The 11,764-nt window shown below is 37.6% G+C and overlaps 1 pseudogene; it reads left to right on the forward strand.

The window, feature by feature from the left end:
- Positions 1-10,044: 10,044 nt before the first annotated feature.
- Positions 10,045-10,966, forward strand: LOC129463739 (small ribosomal subunit protein uS2-like; annotated as a pseudogene).
- The last annotated feature ends 798 nt before the right edge of the window (positions 10,967-11,764 follow it).

Below are 11,764 nucleotides of genomic sequence, written 5' to 3' on the forward strand. Positions count from 1 at the left end.
AAGAGGTAAGAATGGAAACACAACACATCACCAAAAGTTTTCCTTGTGAGGCTAATGGAGAAACACATATGTCAGTGGTTAGTCATGAGGTAAATGGCTATTCAATAGGTGAGTTTACTAAGGGATTCTAAGTGTGCTCAAGAAACTTATCCCTCAATGCTAGATGTTTGTTATATTTATTATACTTTTGCTTAATTGGCTTTCCTATTATTACTTTGTGTCAGAGTGCTCGTAAGAAATTGTGTGCACTGCCTAGTCCAATGAGGTGACTTACTGTAAGTGCACTACATTGTAAAGGAGACCATAAGACCAAAGCTTGATATGGGTAGGCTTTGTGTCCCCAACCAAATCTCGTATTGAATTGTAATCCCCATTAACTCCATAATCCCTACACGTCAAGGGGGAGACAGGTGGAGGTAATTGAATCATGGGGGCCGTTTCCCCCATGCTGTTCTGGTGATAGTGAGTTCTCACAAGATCTGATGGTTTTATAAGGGTTCTTCCCCCTTTTCTCACACCTCTCCTTCCTCCTGCCTTGTGAAGAAGTTACTTGCTTCCCCTTTGCCTTCTGTTATGATTGTAAGTTTCCTGAGGCCTCCCCAGCCATGCTGAACTGTGAGTCAATTAAATCTCTTTGCTTTTAAATTACCATCTTGGGCATCTTTTTAGCAGTGTGAGAATGAACTAATACAGATACTAAGTCAAAAAGCTTCATGTTAGTGGAAGCATTATGGATGCTTTACTTTTTGAAAAGGAAACAAAGACAATAAACTATTGATTTCAAGATACCTAATTGAGCCCAAGTATTTACATTTGCTCCCTCTAGGTATAATAGAAATTATCAAGTAAATGTGACACAGTTTATAGCAGAGTTAGAAAAAAAAGAATCAGTGCCATCAATAGAACAAAACTTGAATTAATTTTTGTAATAGAGGAACCAAATGTAATTGGATTAAGGAAAAAGCCAATTAGATTTACACATCACTTGACTGCACACATCAAAAGAGGACAAACAGAAGCAAGTGGACTTTTCCTCTTTTCCAAAAACATCACCAGTTTGAATTTTAGAGGAGTCAATATAACATGTAAGCATATGCCTGTATCTTTGTGTGTGTGTGTGTATGTGTGTGTGCATGTGTGTCTATGTGTGTGTGCATATACACACCTGTTTGTGAATTTTGTAGGTGGTAGGTATTAAAGAAATCTGGAACCTTCACCTGGACCAAAATTGGTTGTGACTTACGTTATTACACCTGGTGACTCCACTGGATAGCCCAAGATGGAGACTCTACTACAAAATGGCAGGGAAGCAGTTCCCAAGTTAAATGCTGGAGTATGGCTACCCAATAATTACAGAAGAAGAAAAACCTTTGGTAAGCAGTGAAATCTCCAGATCAAAATAGTCTCTATGTTAACTCCTTTCCTATGTCCTGCTCATTAATAACTGTATTTAGACTGAAAGACATTCTCACTACTCCACAGGCAGAAGATGAAAGAGTGTAGAGATTGTTGAGTGAGGCACAGAAATTAGATCAAAGCCTTGAGGAACCTATTAGTAACCTTCACTGAGCCCAGTCGGATACTGCATTCTTCCTCAGGGAATGTGCTGGAGTGAGCTTTATCCACCAGCTTCTATTATCAGAGGTTTCTGCCCCACCCTAGGAGTCATTGGGAGAATTCTTCAAGCATAGAAGAGTTCAGTGATGAGTAGCCAAAAAATTCACTATGTTACTAGCATCCTTGGTACCAAAAATCAAATCAAAACAAAATAAACCTCAAAATCTATAGTCCAAAGTCATAAATGTCACATTCTCTGAACCCACTGCAATAAAACTAGAAATTAACAACAAACAGCCAAACAAAATAAAACAACTAACCACTTAAAAAGTTAACAGCACTGCTTCATAAATCTGGAATTAAAAACTAATTCAAAAATTGAACTGCAGAAGTACTCTACGAGGGATCTACAGCAGCAATGGGAGCTAATATATCCTTCAAATCTCCAGGGAGGCACTGAGCTGTAAGTCAGCACCTAGTATGGAGGGCCCAAGTAAGAAGCAGAGTTGAAAAACAAGAGGATTAACTGAAGGTCTCTAAAAGAAACAACTGTGCACATTGTATGCCACCATCCCACCACTCTATACACACACACGCATGCACCTGCACACAGAGCTCAATTTCTGGCCAGAAGATAAGGAGTTCTTCTCTAAAGAAGTTGAAATACTAATAAAATGAAAGCAAATGTTTTTAATAGGGTGTTGCAGCCTCAGAGTAAAACTCCCTCTGTTCTCGGGATTTGAGAGTCCTTATCTGATAGCCCATCTGTTCACCCTAAAGTGAAGAACTCCAGTGAACTCTAACGTTCCCCTCCACACTGAGGTCTCTGCAAACTTCCCAGTCAGGGAAGGTGAGAAATCATTCATATATACATCAGAAAAAGAAGCCGCCCACACTACCTTCTCAGTGCTTAATTATTAAAACACAAAGATAATCAGAGATTACCAGATAGATATTTTTAGAAAACTAGTGGTGGTAAAAGGTAACAACAAAGAACAACAAAACAAAAGCTGATTTCTAGAGAAATATGTAATTTAAAAGAGGGTATTAAAAATATATAATTGGTATATCTAAGGAGATTAAGGAAAAGTTACATCTTTCTTAAAAATTTTATTTTTAAGTGACATGTAATAATTGTACACATTTATGGGGTATAGTGTGATGTTTCAATACATGTATACAATGTATAATTATGAAATCAAGGTAATTGGGACATCCGTCACTTCAAACATGTATCATTTGTGTAAGGAACATTCAAAATCTTTTCTTCTAGCTACTTGAAAATATACAAGTTCTTGTGAACTATAGTCACACTATAGTACTATATAACTCTAGAACTTATTTCTCCTATTAAGCTGTGATTTTGTGTTGTGTAACTAACCTCTTCCTATTCCTCCTCTCCCCTACCCTTCCCAGCCTCTGGAAATCACTATTCTACTCTCTACTTCTATGAACTCAACTTTTTTAGCTCACACATATGAGTGAAAATATGTAGGTTTTATCTTTCAGTGACTTACTTATTTCACTTAACAAATGTCCTCTGGGATCATCCATTTGGCCATGAATGAAAGGATTTCATTCTTTTTTATGGCTGAGTAGTATTCCATTGTGTATATATACCAGATTTTCTTTATACATTCATCTGTTGATGGACAGAAAGCTGCATCTTTAACACAAAAATAAGACACCAAGAAGGAGAAAGGGGAAAGACCAGAGAACAAACCAACTAACCATATGAAAATATGGGCTCTGTATGTAAAACATTATATATGTGTTATTTCATTCATTCAACAATGATGTATGAAATGTCTGTTATGGGCCAGTGAGTCAGGCATTTTCTCCTCATGCTGTCCTACATTTTGAAAGTTATTAGCTAAAGACCATTCCAAAATTTAAGGCTTGAAATGCTACTATCACAAAGAGATGAAAAAAAATCCAAAATACTCAATAATGTAGAAATGATAAAAATCAAAATTTTACCTGAGAGAAGCTGAGCACTAGAGGGTGTAGACGGGGCACAATCTTGAGGCAAAATGGTAGAAATAAAATAAAGAAGGATACTGGATACTAAAGAAATTTAAGTAGGCCAAGTAGCTTGTGAGCTGGCTGTGAGGGATTAGTTTGAGGTGTCAGCAAGCCTGTTTCACCACACCTGGGGAGGGTCTTCTAAATATCTCACCCCAGCCTCTGTCCCAGGTGTGCTGAAACAGAACCTTCCCTTTAGGGATAAGGCCCTAGCAAAAAACTCAGCTCCAATCAGGAGCTGAGGAAAGGAAGAGAGAGTGGGTGGGTGGGCAGACGCGCAAGCACTCGAAATGTACACCTGGAGGAATAAGAGGGAATTCAGCTCCCGGAAAGTGAGTTTTTTGGACCTCCGGGGAGCCTTAGACTTGGATGCTCTCTGTGTTGTGGGTAGGCTTCTCTGTCTCTCCCCTACCTCTTCTGTTCTCTCTTAGAGTATTAGTTTCTCAAAATTTGAAATGCAAACTCTACAAAAGAAGGACCTGATTGATGTAATTTCAGATCACTCACCTTGCTTCTCTGACCCTCTGTCTCTTTGTTAACATGGAGATACTAATAGCTATCATGTGGTGCTATTGTAAATATTTACTAACATGGCAATAGGAAGAAGACCATGCATAGTGCTTTAGTGCATACTGAGAGCTCACTAGAGGAGTTATTAATGCTGGTGAATTTTTAGCTCCTACTGACACATATTATAGCCATTTGTATTTTCATCTACAAATATTAATCACATTACCTCTTTCCTAAAAATATTTAAAAATACTATTATCAGTACAAATGCAACAGGTACTGTTTTTATTGTTAATATTACACGTAGGTCTCTAGTCAGTTATTGATGTGGAAACAATTTCTAGGACAAAACACTTAACACACCATCCTAATTAAGAAATTTTTTTAAATCAGTAAGAAAAATTGTAAGACAATGGTTGACAACATTTGGATTGTACAAAAAGCACCAGAAAATTTTGTTAAAGAATGCAGATTCCTCTCTCAGGGTTTCTGAATTGGGCCTTCAAGTGATTCATGCAGAACCTACAGTTCCCTGATTCTGTACTTGGCAATCATTCCTTGCATACGAATTGTTGAGAAATTAAAATGTCTTTGTCTGTCTCTGAGTCAGCTATTTCGGGTTGAATCATTTATTACATTTTAAACTATTAATAGAGTTTAATATCCCTATCTTTACTCTTTAATTCAGATGGAAGAGAGTTCTGCTGTAGGGAAGTCAATTAAACCACTCATTACTATAAATATGATGAAGGTAGAAAATTTTATATTACCATAATTCCTGTAAGGTACTTGCCGGCAGATTTAAGAGAATGCTTAGCAGAATATTTATGTTGCATCCAACCTCACAGGTGTAAACTGTGAGTAAATCTGCAGTTGGGGTATTTGATTAGTGCTAGTTCTGTGGTGCGAGGGCTCAATACACAAAGACGGGTTTGAATAAATTGAGATGGGAAAAAGGGTTGAATGTAGTCAAGCTGCCATTTCACATTCTTGTTTAGGGATCTATAAAAGCAATCATTTATTTTAACTTCCAATTGGTTGTTTTGTTATCCAAATGTCTTTAGTTAATTTTTGCTTATTCAATAAATAACTACTAAGCACCTACCATGTGTCAAGGAACATGCATGTATAAGAGGATGGTCTGTTTTATTCTTTCCTTCACAAAGGCTTTTATTGAAAACTTGAAGTTCAATTTTTTCATAATCTGAGAGAATAACATTTTTTTTTAAGGTAAAACTCAGTAGAACTATTTTCATTTGAAAGTTATTTCAAATTTTCTCTGCACATTTGTCCCCAGGGAAAGGTGAGTAGGCTGGTTCTTGGGTTTTTCATTGATGAACCTCAGTCAGTTACACGCAGATTATCAATTCATCAGCACATAGAGCCACACAAATGATCTCATACAAATCTACATTTAGATTTGCTTATCAAAAGATTCACTCTGTTTTAAAGCCTCAGTGTTCCTTTAGTTCTTCACAGGTATCTTATAGCAGGCTCCAGGAAAAATAAAGTCCCCTCAAACATGTCCATTATAATTACTTACCAAAAGAAAAATAACATTACGGAAGGCTTTCACCTACTAAAAGTATTTCTTTCCTCTTTATTTTTTTCAAACTATGTCTGGAATTAAGATTTAACTATGGCAGAATGTGATACTTACTAAGTCAATACCACGTAATATATTTAGTAAAATTATATGATTGGTAAGCTTGTTCTGCTAATACATTTGAAAGAATTTAGCATTTAGATTTCAAAAACATTATTCATACTAGTTTAAATATAAAATATATGGGCATTTCTTTTAAAAATTCAGTGCTGCGCCTCTCTGTCAGAAATATTTTACCATTATTTCTGTAGGAAAATCAGATTTGATTTATATCATTTTGACTTAAGATACCATTTATGGGTCTGTAACCCACCTTATGTGTCAAGACTACTTCTTGCCTCTCCCCCCATTTTTTTGTGTAAATCCAACTTGACATTTTTTTCCCAAGGATATCAATGTCACAAGAACTATATCATCCAAGAAAAAAAAAAAAAACGGAAAGGAAATGTTGAAATGACCTGAAAAGATGACAATGACTATCTGAAAACAGTGAAGTGCAAGAAATCAAGCTGATAAAAGGGAAGAAAACTGATGTATATTTATAGTAATCTGTTAATGGGAAAATAAATAAGTTCAAGGAAGATTTAGGAGAGATAATGGGAAGCAGAACATCCAGAGAGAAAGCTCTTTTAATGACAAGTTGATTCTGGTAATTAAAAATTCTGATACTGAAAAAAAGCCATCAGATATAAACAAGGAAATGATGGCAGCTTGAGGGCTATGTGGACCCTAAAATGTCACTTTCTTGATTATACAATATTCTAAATAACCACCCTATTTCTCAGAACCTAGGATTAAAATGAGAAAGGAATTATGGAAAGAGTTAATGTAAAGAATGCAAAAAATTTGGATACCCAAATGAGTGAGAACTTTTCCAAAAATAGAAATATCCCAAACCAAGAGAATAGAGGATGAAAGAGCAAAATGAAAATACTGTAATAGGTTTAGCACTTTAGAGAGCTGTACATTTTTCAACCTTTTTCATCTGATCCGACATCCACCAAATAAGAGAAGTGAGGATAATATAATCTTCATTATCCACGAGAAGGCTTAGGCTCAAAGAGGCTACCATTTTTCAGACTGTCTGTTTTTCTCTGCTACACTCATGACTGCCAGCATCTCTTGTCTTATTACTTTCCTCTGATAGTAAGTATCATAATGATATGATGATGATATATTCTCTGAGATCTCTTATGCTTTCCTTCCAGTAGCAGGTCCTAAGTTTTCTACTGACACATGGGGGTGCAGAAGGCTCCTAGACAACAGTTACATGCCTTGTTGTCTCTGAGCTGCTTTCTCTCTGCACGTTGCACTCCTTTTCTTCTAAATTTTGAGCTGTAAGAGTTTTGTTGTGGTTGTTGTTGTTGTTGTCTTCACTTAACTTTTATTGGGGGATTGAGATCACCAATAAATTATTCTCTCCCACTTATTTCTAAGCTAATTGAGAGACGTGAAATTGTGGTGTTCAAGATGAATATGTTGTCACCAGCAGACATGTCGGAGAAAGCAGTTCAAGGTGACCCTGAATCCACCTAGTCCACAGTTTTGGCAAAACCCACTGGAGGATAAATGTGAGTCTGTAGAGCCAAAGCATTTATGTAACCCATTGTCTCTCTCTGGCCCTGGATAGGGAGGAAAGGAAAGTACAACCTTCCACTTAGGAACTTTACTAAATTGGTACACCCAATTAAATGAAAGGATTAAAATAGGAAGATAGGAATGTTTCACTGATTGATATCCTTTTACATCAAGAATGGGATTATTTTCAGCTGTGAAAGAATGCAAACAATGGAAGTTAAAACATGATAGAAGCTTAAATTTTTGCTATATCCTTTGTGTAGTATGGGATTATATGGCAGCTCAAGGATCACGAGGGATCCAATCTTTTTTTAACTTGAATCCTCTTTTTGGTATCCACATTCCACGTTGTGATTCAAGAGCACTCCAGCTTCAGCCACTGCATCCACTAGCCAGCAGAAATGAGGACAGGGGAAGGAAGATTATGTACCCTTCCTTCAAGGATGCATACCTACAATCACACGCAACAATTCATTCCACAGCACATTGGTCAAAACTAAATCACTTCCAATACGTACTTGCAAAAAGACTTGAAAATGTAATCTTTTATCCTATGTGTTTGTGTTCCACGCCAAAATTGGAATCTCTAATACAAGAAAAAGAAAGAAAGAATGTATAATGGGGACAGCCAGTATTTTTTTTTTTTTTTTTTTTTTGAGACGAAGTTTTGCTCTTTGTTGTCCAGGCTGGAGTGCAGTGGCGCAATCTCAGCTCAGCTTCCCGAGTAGCTAGTATTACAGGCATCTGCCACCATGCCCAGCTAATTTTTGTATTTTTAGTAGAGACACGGTTTCACTATATTGGCCAGGCTGGTCTTGAACTCCTGACCTCAGGTGATCCGCCCACCTGGGCCTCCCAAAGTGCTGGGATTATGGGCGTGAGCCACCAGGCCCAGCCATACAGCCAGTAATTTCTACTCCACTCACCAATTTCTTACACACCAATGTGCTTTTGGAGGAGTAGAGTAACATTCATATATTTAATCACTGGTTTTCTTGCTGTGGTCAATGATTTTCCAACTACCTGATATAAGTTTTTACCCTTTCCTAGTTTGATTAATGTTAGCATTTTTTGTTTGCTTGTTTGTTTGTTTCTGCTGCTTTTCATTTCTTTGCTTGTTTGTTTCATTAGATGTGGCAACAGGAATGTTTTGACCCTGTCATTATCTTGTTTATCTTGTCTTTGTCAGCTTTCTTTGATTTAGATTATTGTGTACCCTCAGGGTACTTTCTATTCTTTCGGCTATGTGAAATCTTCTGTCAGCCTATACTTTTAAGAAAAGATGTACACATATAATAAATAGACTCATACCTACTCTCTTATATTATCATTTCAGCTGTGTTGTCAGTTATAGAAAAAGAACATAATTTTTTATATTTGTCAATTGATTTGTAATTAAGCTTTAAAATTTAAGTGTCTTTTTGACCAGGCACAATGGCTCATGTCTGTAATCCCAGCACTTTGGGAGGCCGAGGTGGACGGATCACCTGAGGTCAGGAGTTCCAGACTAGCCTGGCTGACGCAGTGAAATCCCATCTCTACTAAAAATACAAACAGTAGCCAGGCTTGATGGTGAGTGCCTGTAATCCCAGCTACTTGGGAGGCTGAGGCAGGAGAATCGCTTGAACCCGGGAGGTGGAGTTTGCAGTGAGCCAAGGTTGCTCCATTGCACTCCAGCCTGGGTGACAGAGCAAGACTCTGTCTCAAAAAATAAAATAAAATAAAAATATATGTGGTTTTTTACTCTTACTGAATTAAAAGCTCTGTGTGACTCATTTGTGTATTTTTCTTTCTTTTTTTGACCACTTTATTGAAGCATAATTCATATACAAAATGCTGTACATATTTAATATGTGTAACTTGGTGAGTTTTGAGATAAGTACATACCCATGAAACTGTCAACACAATCTATGCCATATACTTCTCCATCACTTCTAAAAGCTTCCTTCTGCCCTCTTACTTGTTACCATTGTGTATGCAGTAAGACCATTCAATCTAAGTCTACCTCCTTAGCAAATTTTTAAGTACACAATACAGTATTGTTAACTATAGTCGCTATGCTGTACAGTGGATCTCTAGGAATTATTCATCTTGTGTAACACTTTATATCCTTTGCCTAATACCTCCCTCTTTCTCCCTTCTCCAAGTCCCTAGCATTATACTCTCTACTTCCATGAGTCTCACCATTTCAGGATCATAAGTAGTATCATATAATATCTTTCCTTCTGTGCTGGCTTATTTCACTTAGCATAAAATACTTCAAGATCACTGATGTCATCACAAATGACACGATTTTCTCTTTTCTTAAGGTTGAATCATATTCCATTGTATGTATATGCCACATTTTCTTTGTCTGTTCATCTACAGATGGACATTAAGGTTGTTTCCATGTCCTGATTATTGTGAATAATGCTGCAGTGAGTATGTGAGTGCAGATATCTCTTCAAAATTCTGATTTTAAATCCTCTGGATATATACCAAAGAGTGGGATTGCTGAATCATATGGTAGTTCTGTTTTTATTTTTTTGAAGATTCTCCTACTGCTTTCCCTAGTGGCTGCATCAACATATGTTCCCACTAACAATATACCAGAGTTCCCCTTTTCTCATATTTTCACAAATACTTGTTTTCTTTTGTAGCTTTATTTTGTTTTGATAGTAGCCATCCTAACAAGTATAATGTGACATAGCTCTATAATTTTAATTTGCATTTCCCTGATAATTAGAAGTTTCGAGTACTGCCTTCCCACGCTACCTACAGAAGGGTCCATACAGTGTTGTTCTGGATTCCCATCGTAACTTAAAGGGAAACTTTCACAATGTCCGGAGCCCTTGATGTCCTGCAAATGAAGGAGGATGATGTCCTTACGTTCCTTGCAGCAGGAACCCACTTAGGTGGCACCAATCTTGACTTCCAGATGGAACAGTACATCTATAAAAGGAAAAGTGATGGCATCTACATCATAAATCTGAAGAGGACCTGGCAGAAGCTTCCGCTGGCAGCTCGTGCCATTGTTGCCATTGAAAACCCTGCAGATGTCAGTGTCATATCCTCCAGGAATACTGGCCCGAGGGCCATGCTGAAGTTTGCTGCTGCCACTGGAGCAAACTCCAATTGCTGGCCACTTCATTCCTGGAAACTTCACTAACCGGATCCAGGCAGCCTTCCAGGAGCCACGGCTTCTTGTGGTTACTGACCACAGGGCCGACCGCCAGCCTCTCACAGAGACATCTTATGTTAACCTGCCCACCATTGCTCTGTGTAACACAAATTCTCCTCTGCGCTATGTGGACATTGCCATCCCATGCAACAACAAGGGATCTCACTCAGTGGGTTTAATGTGGTGGATGCTGGCTCAGGAAGTTCTGCACATGTGTGGCACCATTTCCCATGAACACCCATGGAGGTCATGCCTGATCTCTACTTCTACAGAGATCCTGAAGAGATTGAAAAAGAAGAGCAGGCTGTTGCTGAAAAGGCTGTGACCGAGGATGAATTTCAGGTGACTGTACTGTTCCAGCTCCTGAGTTCACTGCTACTCAGCCTGAGATTGCAGACTGGTCTGAAGGCGTGCAGGTGACCTCTGTGCTTACTGAAGATTGGAGTGCTCAGCCTGCCACGGAAGACCGCTCTGCAGCTCCCACCGCTCAGGCCACTGAATGGGTAGGAGCAACCACTGAATGGCCTTAAGCTGTTGTTCTTGCATGGGCTCTTAAGCAACATGGAAATAAATAAGGTTGATGGAAAATAAACAACAGTTTCAAAAAAAAAAGAAATGTTGTGCACCTTTACAAATACCTATTGGTCATTTGTATGTCTTCCTTGGAGATACATTTGTTTAGTTCCTTCACCCATTTTTTAATTGGGTTATTTGTTATTGAGTCATAGGGATTCCCTATACATGCAAATATTAACCTCTTATCAGACACGGTTTGCAAATATTTTCTGCCATTTCATAGGTTGTGTTTTTATTGTGTTGAATGCTTTCTTTGCTGTACAGAAGATATTTGTTTGAAATCCCACTTTTATTGCCTTTGCTTTTGGTGTCAAATCTGAAAAATTATTGCCAAGGCCAGGGTCAAGAAGCTTATTTTCTAACTTTTAATTCTAGGAGTTTTACAGTTTCAGGTCTTATGCATAAATCTTCAATCCATGTTGAGTTATTCTTTGTGTGTAGCATAAGGGTCCAATTTCATTTTATTTTTGCATGTGGATACCCAGTTTTTCTAATGCCACTTGTTGAAAAGGCTATCCTTTTCCTAGTTTTTATTTTTGGCTCCCTTGTTGAAGATCAGTTAACTATTTATGCATGAGTTTTCCTGGGATCTCTTTTCTGTTCCATTTGCCTATATGTCTGTTTTTATGCTCATATCATAATGTTTTGATTACTGGAGCTTTGTAATATCTTTGGAAAGCAATAAGCATGATGCCTCTAGTTTTGTCCTTCTTGCTTAAAATTGCTTTGGCTATTTGGGGTCTTTTATCTTT

The sequence above is a fragment of the Symphalangus syndactylus genome, chromosome 15 (genome assembly GCF_028878055.3).
Source record: "Symphalangus syndactylus isolate Jambi chromosome 15, NHGRI_mSymSyn1-v2.1_pri, whole genome shotgun sequence".
Classification (NCBI taxonomy): Eukaryota; Metazoa; Chordata; class Mammalia; order Primates; family Hylobatidae; genus Symphalangus; species Symphalangus syndactylus.